Here is a 25,150-nt window from a genome sequence, read left to right on the forward strand (position 1 = left end):
CTAAAGAGTTGACCTGAGTGACAGAGACTGAGAAAGAATAACCACGGGGAAGCAGCAACTGTTTTCAGAGCCTGGAGCCAGCGTCCCAGTCAGGAAAACTTGGCGCTGGGATTTGGAGTGGGAGCAGAGGAACTGACCACGGCTTCTGAGACAGCACAAGCACAGGTCGCGGGCCTGACGCTCGGGGGCAATCTCTACCCAGCCAGCGAACACAGTCGACACGCCCCTAGGTGAATCTCAGGTAAAACAGTCATCCCAAGCAAGATAAGTAACTTTGTCTATATTCCAGGGTGCTACTCTCTCCTATTTATCTGATCCCTCCCCTGGAGGCTTCATTAACATTGGAATTTCCTGAGCCAGAGAGTTAAGTGCTCTGCGGTTTTTCTTTTTTGGTCTTTCCCTAACCCATTCTCCTGGCCTGAGAGAAGCAGCTACAAAAAAACCCAGGGACCAAAAATCCTTCCCTAATTGGACTAAAAACACAGAACCAGCTCCAGCCAAGCATATGTGATTCACAGTCTTGGGCTTTCATCCCTACAGAGAACAAGGTGGCTATTATAATGCAATGGCAATTCTGATAAGGATCTGACTGTAATTGTTTTAGAGGATTACTGGAAAGACAAGTTTCCCAGGTCTGATATCTCTGCGTATTCAACAGAGCCCTCACTGACCCACAACAGGGAACTGAGGGCTGAAGCTCCCTCAGACCACCTAGCCTCCTGCCTTAGGTGTCTAAGGAGGGTGACACCTACCAATCGGTAGAGGTACGTGCATTGGGGGCCTAAGGTACAGCTGCAGAGCCCACCCACCAAGGTGCTTTAGGAATAGAGACACACCTACCTCACTGGCACTTGGGGGAAGGCTGGCAGAATCCTGCACCCCTGGAGTGCAAAACCCTGCTGCTACTAGAATCTGGTGCACACAACTATCACCACTACTTCTCTAGGTGGATAGGTGACAGTCTGCACCACACACTTGATGACCCAAAATCAGATTCTACTCAAGAATAGTGAATGGACTCAGGCATATATATCTGGTAACAGCCCAAACAAGTTGGTAATAGAACATAAGTGATTCAAGGATTACAACGATCAAGACAGCGCAATCTAGTAGCCCATCTACATATATTGAGAGAAAACAAAACAAGATAAGACTCAGTGAGCAAATACAAATTAAATCACTACAATATCTTAGAGATGGCTTGGAGACAGCACTCGACATCAAACCACAAAAAGAAGCAGACCATGATTGCTTCTACAACTCCCCAAACTAAAGAATCAAAATCTTTCCCAAATGAAGATACAATCCTGGAATTACCAGATGCAGAATATAAAAAACTCATTTACAGAATGCTTCAAGACATCAGGGATGACATCATAAATGAAATAAGGCAATCTACAGAAAAAGCCAAGGAACACACAGATAAACCAGTTGAAGAACTCAAAAAGATTATTCGAGAACATAGTGGAAAAATTAATAAGCTGCAAGAATCCATAGAGAGACAACATTCAGAAATCCAAAAGATTAACAATAAAATTACAGAATTAGACAATGCAATAGGAAGCCAGAGGAGCAGACTCGAGCAATTGGAATGCAGAGTGGGGGATCTAGAGGACAAGGGAATTGACATATAGCTAAAAAAAATCAGACAAAAGCATTTAATAAAATGAAGAAACCCTAAGAATCATGTGGGACTCTATCAAGAATAGTAACTTGTGTGTGATTGGAGTCCCAGAACAGGGAGGGATAACAGAAAATACAGAAAGAATAGTTGAAGATCTGTTGGCAGAAAACTTCCCTGACATCATGAAAGATGAAAGGATAGCTATCCAAGATGCTCATCGAAACCCATTTAAGATTGATCGAAAAAGAAAATCACCAAGACATATTATCATCAAACTTGCCAAAATCAAAGATAAAGAGAAAATTTTAAAAGCAGCCAAGGATAAAAGAAAGGTCTCCTACAAGGGAGAATCAATAAGAATAAGTTCAGACTACTGAGCAGAAACCATGCAGTCAAGAAGGCAATGGGATGACATATAGAGAGCACTGAAGGAGAAAAACTGTCAGTCAAGGATCATATATCCAGCAAAACTCTCTCTCAAATATGAAGACAAAATTAAAATATTTACAGAAAAACACAAGCTTAGAGAATTTGCAAAAACCAAACCAAAGCTATAAGAAATACTAGAGGAAATTAGTCAGAAAACCAATAATATCAGATACCAGCACAACACAAGGTCACAGAACAGAACATCCTGATACCAACTCAAATAGGGAAATCACAAAAACAAATTAAGATTAATTTAAAAAAAATGCTTTAAACAGGGAATCATTGAGGTCAATATGTAAAAGATCACAATAATCAAAAAGAGGGACTAAATACAGGTGGCATAGAACTGCCATACGGAGAGGGAAACAAGGCGATATAGGACAATACAAGTTAGGTTTTTACTTAGAAAATAGGGGTAAATATTAAGGTAACCACAAAGAGGTCTAACAACTCCAGAACTCAAAATAAAAACCAAGAAAAAAATAACACTCAGCAAACCTAAATTCAACTACTATGAAGATGAGGAACACACAATTTACAAAGAAAAGCATCTCAGCACAAAAAAGTAAGTGGAAAAATGAAATTGTCAACAACACACACAAAAAGGCATCAAAATGACAGCACTAAACACATACTTATCTATGATTATGCTGAATGTAAATGGACTAAATGCACCAATAAAGAGACAGAGAGTCTCAGATTGGATAAAGAAACACGATCCGTCTATATGCTGCCTACAAGAGACACACCTTAGACTTAGAGACACAAACAAACTAAAACTCAAAGGATGGAAAAAAATACATCAAGCAAAGAACAAGCAAGAAAGAGCAGGAGTAGCAATATTAATTTCTGACAAAATAGACTTTAAACTTAAATCTACCACAAAGGATAAAGAAGGACACTACATAGTAATTAAAGGACAATTGACCAGGAAGATATAACCGTATTAAATATTTATGTACCCGATGACAGGGCTCCAAGATACATAAAACAAACTTGAACAGAACTGAAAAGTGAGATAGACACCTCCACAATTATACTAGGAGACTTCAACACACCACTTTCAGAGAAGGACAGGACTTCCAGTAAGAAGCTCAACAGAGACACGGAAGACCTAATTGCTACAATCAACCAACTTGACCTCATAGTCTTATACACAACACTCCACCCAACAGCTGCAAAGTACACTTTTTTTCTAGCGCACATGGAACATTCTCTAGAATAGACCACATATTAGGTCATAAAACAAACCTTTGCAGAATCCAAAACATCGAAATATTACAAAGCATCTTCTCAGACCACAAGGCCGTAAGAGAGGAAATCAATAACAGGAAGATTAGGGAAAAGAAATCAAATACTTGGATACTGAACAATTCCGTGCTCGAAAAAGACTGGGTTATAGAAGACATTAAGGAGGGAATAAAGAAAGTCATAGAATGCAATGAGAATGAAAACACTTCCTATCAAAACCTCTGGGACACAGCAAAAGCAGTGCTCAGAGGTCAATTTATATCGATAAATGCATACATACATAAAGAAGAAAGAGCCAAAATCAGAGAACTGTCCCTACAACTTGAACAAATAGAAAGTGAGCAACAAAAGAATTCATCAGGCACCAGAAGAAAACAAATAATAAAAATTAGAGCTGAACTAAATGAATTAGAGAACGGAAAAACAAATGAAAGAATTAACAAAGCCAAAAGCTGGTTTTTTGAAAAAATTAACAAAATTGATAAACCATTGGCCAGAATGACTAAACAAACACAGGAAAGGAAACAAATAACCCGAATAAGAAATGAGAAGGGCCACATCACAACAGACCCAACTGAAATTAAAAGAATCATATCAGATTATTACAAAAAATTGTACTCTAACAAATTTGCAAACCTAGAAGAAATGGATGAATTCCTAGAAAAACACTACCTACCTAAACTAACACAATCAGAAGTAGAACAACTAAATAGACCTAGAACAAAAAAAGAGATTGAAACGGTAATCAAAAAACTCACAACAAAAAAAGCCCTAGCACAGATGGCTTTACTGCAGAGTGCTACCAAACTTTCAGAGAAGAGTTAACACCACTACTACTAAAGCTATTTCAAAGCATAGAAAATGACGGAATACTACCTAACTCATTCTATGAAGCCACCAATTCCCTGATACCAAAACCAGGTAAAGACATCACAAAAAAAGAAAATTACAGACCTATATCCCTCATGAACATAGATGCAAAAATCCTCAACAAAATTCTAGCCAATAGAATTCAACAACATATCAGAAAAATAATCCACCACGACCAAGTGGGATTTATACCAGTTTATGCACGGCTAAAAAAAAAAAAAATTTTATTATGCAAGGCTGGTTTAATATTAGAAAAACCGTTAATGTAATCCACCATATATATAAAACAAAAGACAAAAACCACATGATCTTATGAATTGATGCAGAAAAGGCATTTGACAAAGTCCAACACCCATTCATAATAAAAACTCTCAGCAAAATAAGAATTGAAGGAAAATTCCTCAACATAATAAAGGGCATCTATACAAAGCCAACAGCCAACATCACTCTAAATGCAGAGAGCCTGAAAGCATTTCCCTGGAGAACAGGAACCAGACAAGGACGCCCTTTATCACCGCTCTTATTCAACATTGTGCTAGAGGTCCTAGCCAGAGCAATTAGGCTAGACAAAGAAATAAAGGGCATCCAGATTGGCAAGGAGGAAGTAAAATTATCTCTACTTGCAGATGACATGATCTTATACACAGAAAACCCTAAGGAATCCTCCAGAAAACTACTGAAACTAATAGAAGAGTTTGGCAGAGTCTCAGGTTATAAGACAAACATACAAAAATCACTTGGATTTCTCTACATCAACAAAAAGAACATCGAAGAGGAAATCACTAAATCATTGCCATTCACAGTAGCCTCCAAGAAGATAAAATACTTAGGGATAAATCTTACCAAAGATATAAAAGACCTATACAAAGAAAACTACAAAGTACGACTACAAGAAACTAAAAAGGACCTACATAAGTGGAAAAACATACCTTGCTCATGGGTAGGAAGACTTAACATAGTAAAAATGTCTATTCTACCAAAAGCCATCTATACATACAATGCACTTCCAATCCAAATTCCAATGACATTTTTTAATGTGAGGGAGAAACAAATGACCAACTTCATACGGAAGGAAAGAAGCCTCGGATAAGTAAAGCATTACAGAAAAAGAAGAAGAAAGTGGGAGGCCTCAGTCTACCTGATTTTAGAACATATTATACAGCCATAGTAGTCAAAACAGCCTGGTACTGGTACAACAACAGGCACATAGACCAATGGAACAGAATTGAGAACCCAGATATAAATCCATCCACATATGAGCAGCTCATATTTGACAAAGGCCAGTGCCAGCTAATTGGGGAAGGATAGTCTTTTTAACAAATGGTGCTGGCATAACTGGATATCCATTTGGAAAAAAATGACACAGGACTCATACCTCACACCATGCACAAAAACTAACTCCAAGTGGATCAAAGACCTACACATAAAGACTAAAACGATAAAGATCATGGAAGAAAAAATAGGGACAACCTTAGGAGCCCTAATACAAGGCTTAAACAGGATACAAAACATTACTAAAAATGATGAAGAGAAACCAGATAACTGGGAGCTCCTAAAAATCAAACATCTATGCTCCCTAAAGACTTCACCAAAAGAGTAAAAAGACCACCTACAGATTGGGAAAGAATTTTCAGCTATGACATCTCCGACCAGCGCCTGATATCTAAAATCTATATGATTCTGTTAAAACTCAACTACAAAAAGACAAACAACCCAATCAAGAAGTGGGCAAAGGATATGAACACACACTTAACTAAAGAAGATATTCAGGCAGCTTACAGATACATGAGGAAATGCTCTTGATCATTAGCCATTAGAACAATGCAAATTAAAACTACGATGAGATTCCATCTCACTCCAACAAAAAAACCAAAAAAAAAAAGGCTAGCATTAATCCAAAAAACACAAGAGAATAAATGTTGGAGGGGCTGTGGAGGGATTGGAACCCTTATACACTGCTGGTGGGAATGTAAAATGGTACAACCACTTTGGAAATCTATCTGGCATTTTCTTAAAAAGTTAGAAATAGAACTACCATACAACCCAGAAATCCCACACCTCAGAATATACCCTAGAGAAATAAGAGCATTTACACGAACAGATATATGCACACCCATGTTTATTGCAGCTCTGTTTACAATAGCAAAAAGCTGGAAGCAACCAAGGCGTCCGTCAACAGATGAATGGTTAAATAAATTATGGTATATTCACACAACGAAATACTACGCATCGATAAAGAACAGTGATGAATCTCTGAAACATTTCATAACTTGGGGGAACCTGGAAGGCATTATGCTGAGTGAAATTAGTCAGAGGCAAAAAGACAAATATTGTATAAGACCACTATTATAAGATCTTGAGAAATAGTATAAACTGAGAAGAACATATACTTTTGTCTTTACAAGGGGGGAGGGAAGGAGAATGGGAGAAGGTTATTTACTGATTAGTTAGTAGATAAGAACTACTTTAGGTGAAGGGAAGAACAATACTCAATACACAGAAGGTCAGCTAAACTGGACTGGACCCAAAGCAAAGAAGTTTCCAGGATAAACTGAATGCTTCAAAGGTCAGCGGACCAAGGGTGGGGGTTTGGGGACTATGGCTTAAGGTCACTTCTAAGTCAATTGGCAAAATAATTCTATTATGAAAACATTCTGCATCCCACTTTGACATGTGGTTTCGGGGTCTTAAATGCTAACAAGGGGCCATCTAAGATACATCAATTGGTCTCAACCCACCTGGATCAAAGGAGAATGAAGAACACCAAGGTCACGCGTTAACTATGAGCCCAAGAGACAGAAAGGGCACATGAACCAGAGACTTACATCATCCTGAGACCAGAAGAACTAGATGGTGCTCGGCCACAACCGATGACTGAACCCCTGAGGGAGCAGGAGAGAAATGGGATGCAGACCCAAAAATCTCATAAAAAGATCAGACTTAATGGTCTGACTGAGACTAGAGGAATCCCAGTGGTCATGGTCCCCAAACCTTCTGTTGGCTCAGGACAGGAACCATTCCCGAAGACAACTCATCAGACATGGAAGGGACTGGACAATGGGCTGGAGAGAGATGCTGATGAAGAGTGAGCTACTTGTATCAGGTGGACACTTGAGACTGTATTGGCTTCTCCTGTCTGGAGAGGAGATAGGAGGGTAGAGAGGGTTAGAAACTGGCAAAATTGTCACGAAAGGAGAGAGTGGAAGGAGGGAGCGGGCTGACTCATTAGGGGGAGAGTAAGTGGGAGTATGGAGTAAGGTGTGTATAAGCTTATATGTGACAGACTGACTTGATTTGTAAACGTTCACTTAAAGCACAATAAAAATTATTAACAAAAAAAAATGTTTGAAGCCACTGGCACTCCTTGGAAACCTTACGGGGCAATTCTACTTTGTCCTATGGGGTCTCTATGAATCAGAATTGACTCGACAGCAACTTTTTTTTTCTAGCTGAAAAGATTGTGGTTCAAACCCACCCAGACATACCTTAACGTAAGCCTGGTCATCTGTTTCTGAAAAGTCACATACTTGAAAACTCTAGGGAGCCATTCTGCTCTTCACACATGGGGTTGCCATGGGTTAGACTTGACTCAACAGCAAGTACCAGGAGAAGAAAAGTAGACATTTGCACAAACAACTACAATTTTCTGTAACAGCTCACTTTTGGCTATGCAAATATTTATGCACACCTTTTTCTCCCTGTGTAAAACACAGTCAACATTTTGGGAAATAACCCTGAAGTTGATTTCAAATTCACATTCGGTCCATTCTGTCAATGTGTGGCTCTTTGCAAACAAGATATCTCTATTAAAATAATTCTTCCCCACACAGACAACATACAATTATAAAACCTGAACAAGAACAATACCTCATATTTACAAAGGGGACAAAGAGGAGCAACAGTGATCAATGATTCCATAGCAGCTGCACACCCTTTTGAGTAGGAATGATAAAGACTAACTTTTTGAGAATATTTGTGCTTTGGAGAAGTGCCCAAAACACAACAAAATTTTGATTTTTTTTCTGTCATTTTCCCTCCAGCCTGTACAAGTACCGTATAGCAGGGAACATTTTTACCAATTTGTATCCACTACATACTAAGGATTAGTACTTTTTTTTTTTTGGTTTATACTGCCACACTTGCCGTACTAAATTCTACATTAATTAAAATCTACTGTGGTCAAAAATTATGGAGCCCTGATGGCGTAATCCTTATGCACTTGGTTGCTAACCAAAAGTTTAGCAGTTTGAACCCACCAGTTGCTGTACGGGAGAAAGACATGGCAGTGTGCTTCGGTAAAGTTTACAGTCTGAGAAATATTTCAGAAGGTGCTATTTGGTGTGTCCCCTTATAGACCATGAAAGACAACTTAGTCACATCATAATTGGCTTAAAGCGAATTTAGAAAATAGAGTGAAATCAAGTGACCATCTAAAAAATCGACAATAGTTTGTCCTCTCCTACTTCTGTATACCGCCTTTGTAAAAATTACACTGGTAGTAGTTTTAAAATTGAGTTATGTAATTACTTGATTAATTTTTGGCCTCTGTTGTTGTCCTTGTTAATTGTCATTGAGTCAGCTGCAACTCATGGTGACCTTATGCATAGTGCCATGAAATGTTGCCCAGGTCTGTGCCATCTTCATGATCACTGGTAAATAATCTGGCCTTATATCTCCTCTAATACCCCAAACTCATTTGCCATCACAATTTTTATTCATAGGATGTATTCTCTGCTTAAACGCCTCTCTTCCCTCACCGTGCATTGTAATTCTGGTCAAATCATACTAGTATAGACTTCCACTGAAATACGTTTACTTCTTCCATAAGAATATTCTCAATATTAATTCTATTTTTGTAAGCATTTTGTATTTTGAGTGTCTAATTTGCTAGATTTCAAGTTCAACATAAAACAGCAAATATATATGAATTATATACATATATATACCAACAACAACAAATGAAACATTTGGACCAGGGAAAGCACAGGATCAAACACAAAATACATGCTCAGAATTATTTGCTGAAGAAAGAAACAATTACAAATGAGATGTCAGAAACAGCAAAATTAACCCAGGAATATAATGAAATATTTTGGTGTCTTAATTAAAATATAACTTCTGTAAGACCCTGGACCTTGGCCATTTTATTATTGCTTAATTTTACACTCTATGATAGCACCATGTACATATTAATGTTCAATGCATATTTCCTAAACTAGCGAAAACTGATGAATGAATGACATGTTTTCCCTTATTTTAGACATGCCGAAAAATTTTTTCTCAGTCTTATGGTGTACCATCGTTAGACGCATGTGTGCCCTCTGATGATGTTTGCTTTATATCTGACTGCATATTTTCTCAAGAGCCTGTGTGTGTATGTGTATCATTCTATCCATTTTCTGATGAGTTCAGAGTGGTCTATATTCATATTTGTAATAGGTAAGGTGTGTAGAAAAAAAAAAGGTGTGTAGATGAGGCTTGATTAAATATGAGGATCAAAATCACAACTCCACAGCATCTTCATACGCCCAGCTCCCAGACCAGCCCCAGCATTGAGAAGATTTTCAACATATTTATCTTTTTTCTGGTTTTCCACATAGACCGTCAATTACTTTAGTACTTTGAATTGATATAGTTTTGAAAAAAGGAAAGTCCTACTATTCCTGTGCCTAGCTACTTTATTTATGGGGATTATACCTGCCATCATACAACATGTCTTGACACCCCCTTGCTCTGTGTTTTCACTTGGTTATTTCTGAGATTTTTTATCTCTGAATGGATTTAGAAAAATGAGGGAAAAAAAGAAATCATTTGAAAGTGGCCTCAAAAACACTTCTTACAGTAAAGAACAGCTGCTTAATTTTGGGCTGAGATTTGTCTCAGAATGACTGAACAAAGAAGTATGAATGCTGTTTTACAGAATGGGGAGTAAGTGGGTTTCCATTCTGTTTCCTGGCCTGGTAAAATTACTGCCGATCGCTCTGAGTTTCAGGTAGCAATATTACCCTTAGTGTTAATTCTAGCGGTCTTGTCAGTTTTCATCTTTTGATCTTTGTGGATTTTAGTGGGCAATCAAGAATGACTGTCCCAGAGGCTGTCGTCTAGATGCCATTTATTCTTAAAATGTCATGGTAATCTACTAAGTGCTGGCACATTCTGAGATGTAACTATTAACTTTGCCAGCTGAGTATTTTTGAACTACAAAAATTCAAGTAGTATTTACTATATGCCAGATATTGTTTCATCTAATCCTTACAAAGATGCTGTGACTATTATTGACCTGGTATTACAGATGAAAAAATTGAAGCGTAGAGGGATTAACTTATTGGCTCCAGAGTCTGAGTTCTTAGACACGCTGTTATTTTGCTTCTCAGTGCTTGTTTCTGAGGCACAGCTCCACACATTGCAGATGGCAATGCCCTTTGTAAATTCCCTCCCATACCTCCAGCTGCCTAGCATCCCCTTGTATGTTATTATACATGGCTGAAGAGCAACTCCTTCTAATAGAATATTTTCCCCTGTTTTTACTCCTCACTCTTTATGAGTCCAAAGTAACATACACCATTTAATCCATCAAAAATCAATCTCAGCCAATATCTATGTTGTCATTGTTGTTAGTTGCCATCAAGATGATTTTGACTCATAACGACCCCATGTACAACAGATTGAAATGATGCCAGTTCTGTGACATCCTCATAATCAATGGTATGCTTGAATCCATCATGTGGATTCAGAATATTTTGAGTACTTCATAACCTAGAGGGCTCATGTTCCAGCACTATATGAGACAATATTCTCTTGGGATCCATGGAGTTTTCTTTGCCTAGTTATCATAAGTAGATTGCCAGGCCTTTCTTCCTACTCTTAGTATGGAAGCTCCATTGAAACCTGTCCATCATGGGTGATCCCACTGATATTTAAAATAACAATGACTTAGCTTCCAGCATCAGAGCAACACATAACAAAAACCAAACCCACTGCGGTCGAGTCGATTCTGACTCATAGCGACCCTATATGGCATAGTAGAACTGCCCCATAGAGTTTCTAAGGAGCGCCTGGTGGATTTGAAGTGCCAACCTCTTGGTTAGCAGTCGTAGCACTTAACCACTATGTCACCGGGGTTCCCAGCAATACACAAGCCACCAGAAAGACAGGTGGCAGATGATGACATTACACAGTATAAATTTAACCTTACAAAATTTAAAAGAAATTGTTGGTCTGGGTTTCAATGATGCAGAGGAGACATCCCAACTTCAGTATGGGAAATATAACTCACTGAAACATTTTAACAGTAGTCTCTCAAGTGTTATAATTGACTTGAATTATATTTGAAAGTGCAATTTCAAAACATACTGAAGGCAACACAAGTTAGGGATTTTATGTTAAAGCACATGCATTTGTAAAAAAGAACTTTAATTTGTCATCTAATTAATGGAGCAAATTGTATATGTGAAAAAGGAGCTTATTTAGTATAATGAACACCTATTATATTATTTTTAATACAGTATTTTTGTTCCAGGTGTCTATGTTTTCTAGATTTTGAAATCCTTCAGTTGTTTTCTAAATACTGTGGACTCACTTAATATATTTTAGTGTGTATTTAATCTATGTGACAATACTTGGAATAATGACATCTAAAATGATATGTTATCTGCTTTATAAATAACCCAATCCACTTGTCATTTATTAGTCTTTTTCTAGCTTCCCCTGTATTCTGTATTTTCTGTGTTGTACAAGTTCCTTGCCCTTCCATTTGTCTTCTGTGGGGGTGACTTTGCTCAATATTCTTCTCAATGTCGTTTACTCTCTACAATCCCCAGAATAAGACTATGAGATTCTCATGTTTTCTTCTGACCTCTTGCCATCTTTTGTCCTCTTTATTACTTTCAAAAGTACTGTGAGTTATCAAGCATGTTTTTATTGCATTTTATGTACATTTAATTGAGGAAAATAAAAAAGACATGGCTGCACTTGCACCTTGAGGAGTTAGAGCAATGCATCTCAGTTACAGACTTCCTGAGTCATCACTAGGTGCAGCACAGTGCCTGGTCCAATGGAGTGCAGAGTACTGAATCTAGGACATCCACTAAACCCCGTAAAACCAAAAACAACAACAGCAACAAAAGCTCATTGCTGTCCACTCAATTTTGGCTCCTGAAAGCTCCATGTGTTACAAGCAGAACTGCTCTGTAGAGTTTTCTTGGCTACATTCTTTATGGAAGCAGATCTCCTTTCCTCCAGGGTGCCACTGGGTAGGTTCAAACTACCAACATTTAGGCTAACAGGCAAACACAAATCCTTTGCACCACCTAGGGACGTCAATAACCAACCAAACCTTTTGCCGTCAAGTCATTTTTGACTCTTAGCAACCCTGTAGAACAGAGTAGAACTGCCCCGCAGGGTTTCTAAGGAGCAGCTGGTGGATTTGAACTGCTGACCTTTTGGTTAGCAGCTGAGCACTTAACCACTGTGCCACCAGGGCTCCAAGGACCTCAGTAGTGCTTATCATTTATTTAGGTAAAAACAGTGTGACTGATATAAATCATTGGATACAATTTCGTATGTAAGAAATCATCTTTCTGAGTGCTCAGAGAAGGGGAGATCATTTCTGAAAGAAAAAAAAATGTATTGGAAAAAAAGTAAAGTTCTAGAAAGATTCATAGGGTTTGCCTAGAAAACAGCTATAAAAACGTCAGAGTAGAAAAGCCAATCTGGATAAACCCGTAGATGCTATAAGGCATTGAGCACAAGAAGGGACTGTTCTAGGTAAGGCATGGCTTGATGGGATATTGAAAATGCTAGGTGAATTTTCAATAGAGAACCTGAAATAGAGGCTACGGAGTCATGCTTCATTTGGCAGAGAATGAGGTCTTTGGTCTTTAGGCAGTGGAGTCACGCCAACAGAGCTATGTTTTAGGGAGTTTAACAGGCTATGTTTGGGAGCTTCTGGTTTGTCTGGTTGTTTCTCAGTGAAAATCTGAATGATAGAGAACCATTAAAGGAGCCGTTGTACTAATCTTGAATAAAGTGATAAAGAAGCACAATAGAGTAGTGGCCATGAGAATGCTTTCTAGTAATACTAAGTAATCTTTTTTTCAAACTATGACTTTTATAACAATTGTGTTTATCTTTCAAGGAAATATTTTCTTTTTAAGCTTGCACTTGCTGATACAAAAAAATGAAAGAACCACAAAAAGAATCCTGAACAATGTCTGAATACACAAATCAGAGTGTTGACTTTTTCCTGCATCCAGTCTTTCATATTTTCTGCTCTGGAGGTTTATAAAGGCTATCTCTGAATATCAGAAAGTGCTATGCATGGAGAACAATCTTCTCTCAACCTACACAGCAACACAACTACATTTTCAGACACTTGAAAATATTCTGTTACTAGGGAACTTCCATAAATAGTGTGAAGCTGCTACAATGCATCATAAAATATTTCCATAGTTCAAGTAATGGGTTTTTCTAGTTAAAACTATTTCCATGGTCTATGTTTACCTCTTCTCTGTTTTCTGCCTCTTATTTTTACACAAATATATTAAAATTCTTGGCTGAGATTGTAAGAAAATAAATAGTTCATGACAGTCTAATCCTATGAAATTTGCATAGATTACTAAAACCTAGTACTTTCAAAACGCTTAGTGAATGCTGTAGTCGCTGTCCACATAAAAGGTCATGCTTGTATCATCCTAAAACTTCAGAGGACATTCTGACTTTGACTATTTTAAAATTCTTAGTTATAAAGAATAGGATTAAGTTAATAGTTTGAGACTTGATCAGTAAAAATTTTGTTAGAGGAATAATCTCACTCTATTGATGTAAGTTCAGAGGTCTATGCTCAAAAGTGAATATAAGTACAAGTATGTGTCACTTAAAGTTCACAGTAAAAACAAACAAACAAAAAACGTTGCTGTCAAGTCCGAGTCATAGAGACCCTATAGGACAGAGCAGAACCATCCCATATGGTTTCCAAGAAGCAGCTGGTAGATTCAAACTACTGAACTTTTGGTTAGCAGCCAGATGCTTAACCACTGTGCCACTAGGGCTCCAATACTGTCTGTGAAATAGGGCATTCTGTGATTTGGACATCGTTCATAGGACATCACAGGACAGGCCTGGGACCTGCACCACAGCAGCTAAGCCGAGGGACTGCGCGAGGACTTTGGATCTGCTGCATGGTTGCCACCTAGTCTCAGAGAGCTGTGCCCAGGCCTCTCAGGGGGCCTGCCTTCGACATCCAGCTGGCTGCTTCCAGGCATCCAATGGCTCCCTTCCCTTCCTTCCTCCCTGTCAGCCTTCTCCTTTATGCCCCACATGCCCCTCTGCCTTTTCTTCCTCCTCCTCCTCCCACCACCACTGTGGCCCAGGCCGGCTTGACAGCTGCTGCTGTGGGAGGAGCTGTGGCTTCAGCCAGGGCATGAAATGCAGGGTGCCCTGGCCAAGTGGGGCAGTGGCCTCACCCGCATCCACCTAGGCAGCTTTGCCGGTGTCTGTGTAGTACTGCCTGAGGTGAGCACAGTGGGACAGGCAGCCATGGATGGACACTGGGACCCCCTCCTTCTGCTGCCCTAGGGCAGGTGCAGACGCAGAATCCAGAAAGCTAATGAGGGACAGTTAGAATCTACAGTAATTAACAAAAGTACCTCTGCTACATCCTGTTCTCCCGTCGGGATTTCTAAACTCCATTATAACCTTCCTCCATGTGTCTGTCAGTTTGTCCTACTGTGGGGGCTTGTGTGTTGCTGTGATGCTGGAAGCTATGCCACCAGTATTCAGATAGCAGCAGGGTCACTCATGGAGGACAGGTTTCAGCTGAGCTTCCAGACTAAGACTGGGAAGAAGGACCTGGCAGTCTACTTCTGAAAACCATTAGCCAGTGAAAACCTTATGAATAGCAGTGGAACATTGTCTGGTATAGTGCTGGAAGATGAGCCCCCCAGGTTGGAAAACACTCAATAGACGACTGGGGAAAAGCTGCCTCCTCAAAGGAGAGTCGACCTTAAAGATGTGGATGGATTAAAGCTTTCGAGACCTTCATTTGCTGATGTGGCATGACTCAAAATGAGAAGAAACAGCTGCAAATATCCATTAATAATCGGAACCTGGAATGTACGAAGTATGAATCTAGAAAAATTGGAAATCATCAAAAAAAGAAATGGAACGCATAAACATCGATATCCTAGGCATTAGTGAGTTGAAATGGACTGGTATTGGCCATTTTGAATCAGACAATAATACAGTCTACTATGCTGGGAATGACAACTCAAAGAGGAATGGTATTGCATTCATCGTCAAAAAGAACTTTTCAAGATCTATCCTGAAGTACAACACTGTCAGTGATAGGATAATATCCATATGCCTACAAGGAAGACCAGTTAATACGACTATTATTCAAATTTATCCACCAACCACTAGGGCCAAAGATGAAGAAATAGAAGATTTTTATCAACTTCTACAGTCTGAAATTGATTGAACATGCAGTCAAGATGCGTTGATAATTACTGGCAATAGGAATGCAAAAGTTGGAAACAAAGAAGAAGGATCAGTAGTTGGAAAATATGGCCTTGGTGATAGAAACAATGCTGGAGATCGAATGATAGAATTTTTAAAGACCAGCGACTTCTTCATTGCAAATACCTTCTTTCACCAACATAAATGGCAACTGTACACATGGACCTCGTCAGATGGAACAAATAGAAATCAAATTGACTACATCTGTGGAAAGAGATGATGGAAAAGCTCAATATCATTGGTTAGAACAAGGCCAGGGGCCGACTGTGGAACAGACCATCAATTGCTCATATACAAGTTCAAGCTGAAACTGAAGATAATCAGACCAAGTGCACGAGAGCCAAAATATGACCTTGAGTATATTCCACCTGAATTTAGAGACCATCTCAAGAATAGATTTGACACATTGAACACTAGAGACCGAAGACCAGGTGAGTTGTGGAATGGCATCAAGGACATCATCCATGAAGAAAGCAAGAAGTCACTGAAAAGATAGGAAAGAAAGAAAAGACCAAAGTGGATGTCAGAGGAAACTCTGAAACTTGCTCTTGTGGGTCGAGCAGATAAAGCAAAATGAAGAATTCATGAAGTAAAAGAACTGAACAGAAGATTTCAAAGGGCCTCTCGAGAAGACAAAGTAATGTATTATAATGACATGTGCAAAGAGCTGGAGATGGAAAACCAAAGGGGAAGAACACGCTCGGTGTTTCTCAAGCTGAAAGAACTGAAGAAAAAATTCAAGCCCCGACTTGCAATAGTGAAGGATTCCATGGGGAAAATATTAAATGCTGCAGGAAGCATCAAAAGAAGATGGAAGGAATACACAGAGTCAGTATACCAAAAAGAAATAGTTGATACTCAACCATTTCAAGAGGTGGCATATGATCAGGAACCGATGGTACTGAAGGAAGAAGTCCAAGCTGCTCTGAAGGCATTGGCAAAAAACAAGGCTCCAGGAAATGATGGAATATCAATTGAGATGTTTCAACAAACAGATGCAACACTGGAGGTGCTCACTCGTCTATGCCAAGAAATATGGAAGACAGCTTCCTGGCCAACTGACTGGAAGAGATCCATATTTATGCCTATTCCCAAGAAAGGTGATCCAACAAAATGTGGAAATTATAGAACAATATCATGAATATCAAGCAAAATTCTGCTGAAGATCATTCAAAAACGGCTGCAGCAGTATACCAACAGGGAACTGCCAGAAATTCAGGTCGGTTTCAGAGAAGACGTGGAACCAGGGATATCATTGCTGATGTCAGATGGATCCTGGCTAAAAGCAGAGAATACCAGAAGGATGTTTACCTGTGTTTTATTGATTATGCAAAGGCGTTTGACTGTATGGATCATAACAAACTGTCGATAACGCTGTGAAGAATGGGAATTCCAGAACACTTAATTGTGCTCATGAAGAACCTTTACATGGATCAAGAGGCAGTTGTTCGGACAGAACAAGGGGATACTGATTGGTTTAAAGTCAGGAAAGGTGTGCGTCAGGGTTGTATTCTTTCACCATACCTATTTAGTCTGTATGCTGAACAAATAATATGAGAAGCTGGACTACATGAAGAACAGGGCATCAGGATTGGAGGAAGACTCTTTAACAACCTGCGTTATGCAGATGACACAACCTTGCCTGCTGAAAGTGAAGATGACTTGAAACACTTACTAACGAAGATCAAAGACCAAAGCCTTCAGTATGGATAACACCTCAACATAAAGAAAACAAAAATCCTCACACCTGGACCAATGAGCAACATCATGATAAATGGAGGACAGATTGAAGTTGTTGAGGATTTCATTTTACTTGTATCCACAATCAACAGCCATGGAAGCAGCAGTCAAGAAATCAAAAGACACATTGCATTGGGCAAATGTGCTGCAATGGACCTCTTCGAAGTGTTGAAGAGCAAAGATGTCACCCTGAAGACTAAGGTGCGCCTGACCCAAGCCATGGTATTTTCAATTGCATCATATGCATATGAAAGCTGGACAATGAATGAGGAAGACCAAAGAAAAGTTGACGCCTTAGAATTGTGGTGTTGGCGAAGTATATTGAATATACTGAATGGACTGCCAAAAGAACAAACAAATTTGTCTTAGAAGAAGTACAACCAGAATGCTCCTTAGAAGAAAGGATGGCGAGACTGCGCCTTACATACTTTGGACATGTTGTCAGGAGGGATCAGTCCCTGGAGAAGGACATCATGCTTGGCAGAGTACAGGGTCAGCAGAAAAGAGGAAGACCCTCAACGAGGTGGATTGACACAGTGGCTTCAACAATGAGCTCAAGCATAACAACAATTGTAAGGATGCTGCAGGACTGGGTAGTGTTTCTTTCTGTTGTGCATAGGGTCGCTATGAGTTGGAACTGACTCGATGGCACCTAACAACAACATTATAACCTTATGAGATCCCTGACGTATATGTGGTTGGATGTTTTCAGAATTGGCATTACGGAGTGCATACCTGTATATAGGCTACATTTAGTAAGGATGTTTTTCAAGAGGATACAATTTTTGTAAAATAATTTACAAGAAAAGTTGTCATCGGGTATCTAAATTTTTCTTACTAATTTTAATCCATACTTGGAGAACAAGGGTGACATATATTATAATTTTAAAGGTGGCCTCTGAATATTTCTTAAAGTTATCAGTTACCAGATGCTGTTGAGTCTACTCTGACTCACCGTGACTCTATGTTTTTCGGAGTTTAACTGCGCTCCATAGGGTTTTTAGTGGTTGATTTTTTGGAAGTAGACTACCAGGGCTTTCTTACGAGGTGCTTCTGGGTGGACTCTAACCTCCTACCTTTTGGTTAGCAGCCTAGAATACTAATAGTTTGCATCACCCAGGGCCCTCCCCCCCCGCAAAGGCAAAGACAAAGAATAAAAAAAAAATTACGTGTGTGAAAAGCCAAAAGATGTCAGCAATTTAAAGTGGATAAATGTATACACACACAAACAGTATAGTTCAACTAAAAATGGAATTAAATGCTTACTCCATAGCATTTTTAATCTAATACTTGAAATACAAATCTAGATACATACAAAGAACTTCAGAAATCTAGGCAGTGTTTACACCAAATTGCATCCTCTCCTCTTTTGTTTTGACCAGCTTCCATTCCACTGCATGTCCTGGATGCTCTCATATGAGTCATCTATAATATATAACCATGACCCTGTGTTTGTCACTCTCTTTTTTTCTTTATTTGAGACTATCTTTTGTTTGGACACTTAGCTCAATCTCTTCTGACTTCAGCTAGATCTCAGAGAACAGTCTACTTAGTTATAACTGGACTCCAAGTTTTACTTTGGGTCAGCTGGCTGATACCCCTGCCAAGGCAACCTTTGTCCCCATGAATGTTGAACTCAATGTAAGAGAGCTATCACAAAGCTAGTTCTTAGACTGTATGCCTTCTGTGTGTTGTAAGCAGACCTATACAGTATTTGGTTAATTTATTTGAATTTTTTAAGCTTTAGATAAAACACAGATTTGGATTCAGCCTGCAACAATCAAATTGAAAAGATATTTAGGCTTGTAAAATATATGAAAGTTGTAAAACAAAACGAAATCTCCAAATAAATATTATAGTATACATTCCTCATACAGAAACAAAATACATTGCAGATAGTCACTTAGGAAATGTTTGGTGAATGCATATATCAATGAATATAATCCTTTTTCCTTAAAATAGGCCTCTCAATAAAAATGATTCGTATAGTCACCATACACATATTACGTATGTAATATAAAATAGAACAAACAAATAGGATTATTTTAGCATCCTCTATCTCCTCTTTCCTCCATGACTTCTTGCCCTATTTCTTTACCACTGAACAGCCTTTTCTGCCTTGGAAACACTCTTTAATAATCACTTATTTCTGGTGTTTCTCCTAAATATTATAATTTTATGTATCTCTTCAACTTTCATTTACATTCTGTCTCCAGTATATCAGACACTGTTCTGAAGGAGAATTAGATTATTAAGAGATTCTGGTGATAGCATTACCCACCACCCATCTCTGTTTGTTGTGCTGTGGTAGATTGTACGTTGCTAGAATGCTGGAAGCTATGCCACCAGTAATTCAAATACCAGCTGATCACCCTTGGTGGGCAGGTTTCAGTAGAGATTTCAGAATAAGATGGAAAGAAAGAAAGACCTGGAGATACACTTTTAAAAAGTAGCCAGTAAGAAACCTAGAGATCACAACAAAAAATTTTCTGATATGGTGCTGGAAGAAAAACCTCTCAAGTTCAACTACAGGCTTAAACATACCAACAATTATAAAGAAAAAGCAGGATCAGGCAATATTTTGTTCCATTATATATGTGATTGCCATGAGTCGAAACCAACTGGATGGCCACTTACAACAACAATGACATTAGGACAAACTAGTTACATGTTTTCCATAAAGTTATATTATCTTTTAGGCCACTAGTAACCTCCTTTTAAAAATACTGGGGTTGACATAGAAAGTCTCTAAGTTTCCAACTGTTTTGGAAATTATGAATTAAATATCATACAAAGTTAACATGTTTGAATCTAATTTTGGATTGTCAAGCTTTAAAGTTATTATTTAATGAATTATAACATTGTACACTAGTAATTCCACAGCTAATTTTCAATTGTAGTTTATCAGAAAACTCAGAGTGAGAGGCACACAAATCAATATTCTTTTAAGTGACAGAAATGAAGATTTATTTTAATTTTATATATATTATCAGTGAAATTAAAGGAGAGTACACTAACTCCTCACTTGTCGACATGGTTATGTGAGAAACATCAGATCACAAAATGGAGGATGACTACATCATTACATAACTCCCAAATTACATCATTACATAACTTCCAAACCACTGAGATTCATGGCCCAGCCAAGTTGACACATAACCTTCACCATCACAGCCAGCATTACTGTAGCCTTGTACCTCAGTGTTCATTACTGCCAGATGTATGTTGTTATTGTGCAAAATATCAGATATTTCGTAAATGAAATGTCAGATAAAGAGATAGTCAGTAAGTGAGGAGTCCATAAAAAAAAAAACAAACCCTGGAGGAAGCCAAGATGGTGGAATAGGCTGACGCTTCCGGCGAGCCCTCTTTACAACAAAGGCCTGAAAAAACAAGTGAAACGAGTATATTTGTGACAAGCTGGGAGCCCTGTGCATCAAAGGCAAGCTTAGACAACGACCTGAGGGGGAGGGGAAGGAAGAGACCATTCAGAAGCGGAGAGGAGTTGCCAGAACTGAATTGCGGGAAGCCCTCAGGCACCATTCCCGGAGCAGCTGCAGCGGTGATGGTCTGGTCCTAGCTTTCGGCAGCACTTTCCTCAGGGAGAAGCAGCCAGCCACACAGCCCACTCACACCTCTGGAACCTGAGCAGAAGGGTGCTCTCGGCAAAAAGCTAAGTACTTGTGTATATTTTACCGTGCCCCCCCACCCCCAACCCAGCTTCAGCAGCTGAATCCCTAGGCCTGAGATAGACCCTGGTGAGCACCTGGAGCCATCCTTCTGGACTTGGGGAAGGAAAAAATTTCAAACTGGAGGGAAAGATAATTTGCTAGCTCCATTAACTGGGGGAGCCCAGGACAGAAGCAGCTCCTGTCCAGGCATAAACCGTCCATGGACCTTGAGCACCTTTTCCTGCATGGTCCTGGGTGGGCCTATTTCGGAAGAATAGGCCCTTGTTGGCAAACTCCAACCATTTCAGCAGTGCAATGGAGAGGTGGGTGTTTGAAGTTTCACATTGCTTTGCCTATTAAACAAGGTCCTCACCTACCCACAACAGGGACCTAAGGACTGGTGGCTCCACTTGGGTTGCCCAGCCACCCACGACAGGGCCCAGGGATGACTGGTACCTCCCAGTCCTTACAACAAAATCTTTGGGTGACAATGGTCCCTCTGCAGAACCCAACCACCAGCACACTTTAGGAAACAGAGATGCGTTTTTCTCAGAGACACTTGGGGGTCGGTTCTCAGCCCCCTGACTTGTTCAGAGCGTGACCCCCTGCTCCAATCAGATACAGGTATATACGCCAATCACCCCTGCCCCTCTAAGACTGTGGGACAGAGCTTGTACCACGCACTTGATATTAGCTACCTGGAAACCTGAGCTGAATTCATACAAGAAAACTGAATGGATTCCTAGACTGATATACATGATAAGAGCTCAAGCCAGCTGGGGACAGGACACCAGAGCTCCAAAGGCAAAAATAATCAAGCTAGCTCACTCAAGCAACCCATAGGGGTATACCAAAACAAAACAGAACAACCAGCTACGACACAGTAAGCAGGCATAAACTAATACAATAACTTATAGATGGCCCAGAGACAACAGTCAATATCAAGTCACATAAAGAAAGAGACCATGATCACCTCAACAGGCTCTCAAAACAAAGAATCCAGGGATCTTTTAGATGGAAGTGCATTCCTGGAATTACCAGATGCAGAATACAAAAGTTTAATATACATAATCCTTTAAGACATCAGAAAGGAAATGAGGCAATATGCAGAACAAGCCAAGGAACACACAGATAAAGCAACTGAAGAGCTCAGAAAGATTATTCAGCAACATAATGAAAAGTTTAATAAGCTGGAAAAATCAATAGACAGACAGCAATCAGAAATTCAGAAGATTAACAATAAAATTACAGAATTAGATAACTCGAAAGAAAGTCAGAGGAGAAGAATTGAGCAAGTAGAAGCTAGAATTTCTGAACTCGAAGATAAATCACTTGTCACTAATATATTTGAAGAAAAATCAGATAAAAGAATTTTTTAAAAAATGAAGAAACCTTAAGAATCAGGTGGGACTCTATCAAGAGAAATAACCTATGAGTGATTGGTGTACCACAACAGGGAGGGATAACAGAAAATACAGAGAAAATTGTTGGGGATTTGTTGGCAGAAAGCTTCCCTGATATTGTGAAAGATGAGAAGGTATCTATCCAAGATGCTCATCAAACTCCACATAAGGTAGATCTTAAAAGAAAGTCACCAAGACATATTATAATCAAGCTTGCCAAAAAGAAAGATAAAGAGAGAATTATAAGACCAGCGAGCGATAAAAGAAAAGTCACCTACAAGGGAGAGCCAGTAAGAATAAGCTTGGACTACTCGGCAGAAACCATGCAGGCAAGAAGGTAATGGGATGACATATTTAAAAAATTGAAGGAAAAAAATTGCCTGCCAAGAATCATATATCCATCAAAACTGTCTCTTAAATATGAAGGTGAAATTAAGACATTTCCAGAAAAACACAAGTTGAGGGAATTCGTAAAAATCAAACCAAAACTACAAGAAATACCAAAGGGAGTTCTTTGGTTAGAAAATCAATAATATCAGGTATCGACCCAAGACTAGAACACTGGACAGAGCGACCAGAAGTCAACCCAGACAGGGAAATCCAAAAAAAAAAAAAAAAAGCAAGATTAAAAAATTTAGAAAAAGGCCAACACAGGGTAGCGGTGATGTTATTATATAAAAGAAGACAACATTAAAATAATAAAGAGGGACTAAGAAATGTAATCATACACCTTCCATATGGAGAGGAAGATACGGCGATACAAAGAAATTAAAGTTAGTTATAAATTTAGAAAAATAAGGGTAAATAAGAAGGGTAAATATCCTACTCATCAAAATAAAATACAAGGTAAAAATACGGACTCAGCAGAAACAAAATCCACAACAACAAATATGAGGAAAGGACAATATATAAAGAACATCTACTCAGCACATAAAATCAAGTGGGAAAAAGAAGCTGTCAACACACAAAAGAAGACATCAAAATGAGAGCACTAAATTCATACCTATCCATAATTACCCTGAATGTAAATGGACTAAATGCACCAATAAAGAGACAGAGAGTGGCAGAATGGATTAAAAAAAAACAAGATCCATATATATGCTGCCTACAAGAGACACACCTTAGACTTAGAGGCACAAACTAAAACTCAAAGGATGGAAAAAATATATCAAGCAAACAACAATCAAAAAAGAGCAGTACTGTTTACAATAGCAAAAAGCAGGAGATCAGTGGGATGCAGACCCCAAATTCTCATAAAAAGACCATACTTAATGGTCTGAGTGAGACTAGAGGAATCCCGGCGGCCATGCTCCCCAGACCTTCTGTTGGCACAGGACAGGAACCATTCCCGAAGAAAACTCATCAGACATGAAAGGGACTGGACAGTGGGTGGGAGAGAGATGCTGATGAAGAGTGAGCTAATTATATCAGGTGGACACTTGAGACTGTGTTGGCATCTCCTGTCTGGAGGGGGGATGGGAGGATAGAGAGAGTGGGAAGCTGACAAAATTGTCACAAAAGGAGAGACTGGAAGGGTTGACTCATTAGGGGGAGAGCAAGTGGGAGTACGGAGTAAGATGTATGTAAACTTATATGTGACAGACTGACTTGATTTGTAAACGTTCACTTGAAGCTCAATAAAAGTTAATAAAAAATAAAAAAAAAAGCTAGAAATAGAATTACCGTACGATCCAGCAATCCCACTCCTTGGAATATATTCTAGGGCAATAAGAGCCTTTACACAAACAGATATATGCACACCCATGTTTATTGCAGCTCTGTTTACAATAGCAAAAAGCTGGAAGCAACCAAGGTGTCCATCAATGGATGAAGGGTTAAATAAATTATGGTATATTCACACGATGGAATACTACGCATCGATAAAGAACAGTGAGGAATCTGTGAAACATTTCATAACATGGAGGAACCTGGTAGGCATTATGCTGAGTGAAATTAGTTATTTGCAAAAAGACAAATATTGTATAAGACCACTATTATAAGAACTTGAGAAATAGTTTAAACTGAGAAGAAAACATTCTTTTGTGGTTACGAGAGGGGGGAGAGGAGGGGGTGGGAGAGGGGTATTCACTAATTAGATACTAGATAAGAACTACTTTAGGTGAAGGGAAAGACAACACACAGTACGGGGGAAGTCAGCACAATTGGACGAAACCAAAAGCAAAGAAGTTTCCTGAAGAAACTGAATGCCTCAAAGGCCAGCTTAGAAGGGGCAGGGGTCTGGGGACCATGGTTTCAGGGGACATCTAAGTCAATTGACATAATAAAATCTATTAACAAAACATTCTGCATCCCACTTTGAAGAGTGGTGTCTGGGGTCTTTAATGCTATCAAGCGGCCATCTAAGATGCATCAATTGGTCTCAACCCACCTGGATCAAAGGAGAATGAAGAACACCAAGGACACAAGGTGATTATGAGCCCAAGAGACAGAAAGGGCCACATAAACCAGTGACTACATCATCCTGAGACCAGAAGAACTAGATGGTGCCTGACTACAACCGATGACTGCTCTGACAGGGAACACAACAGAGAACCCCTGAGGGAGCAGGAAAACAGTGGGAAGCAGACCCCAAATTCTCATAAAACCAGTCTTAACGGTCTGACTGAGACTAGAAGGACCCCGGTGGT

This window comes from Elephas maximus, chromosome 8 (assembly GCF_024166365.1).
Source record: "Elephas maximus indicus isolate mEleMax1 chromosome 8, mEleMax1 primary haplotype, whole genome shotgun sequence".
In the NCBI taxonomy this organism is placed as follows: Eukaryota; Metazoa; Chordata; class Mammalia; order Proboscidea; family Elephantidae; genus Elephas; species Elephas maximus.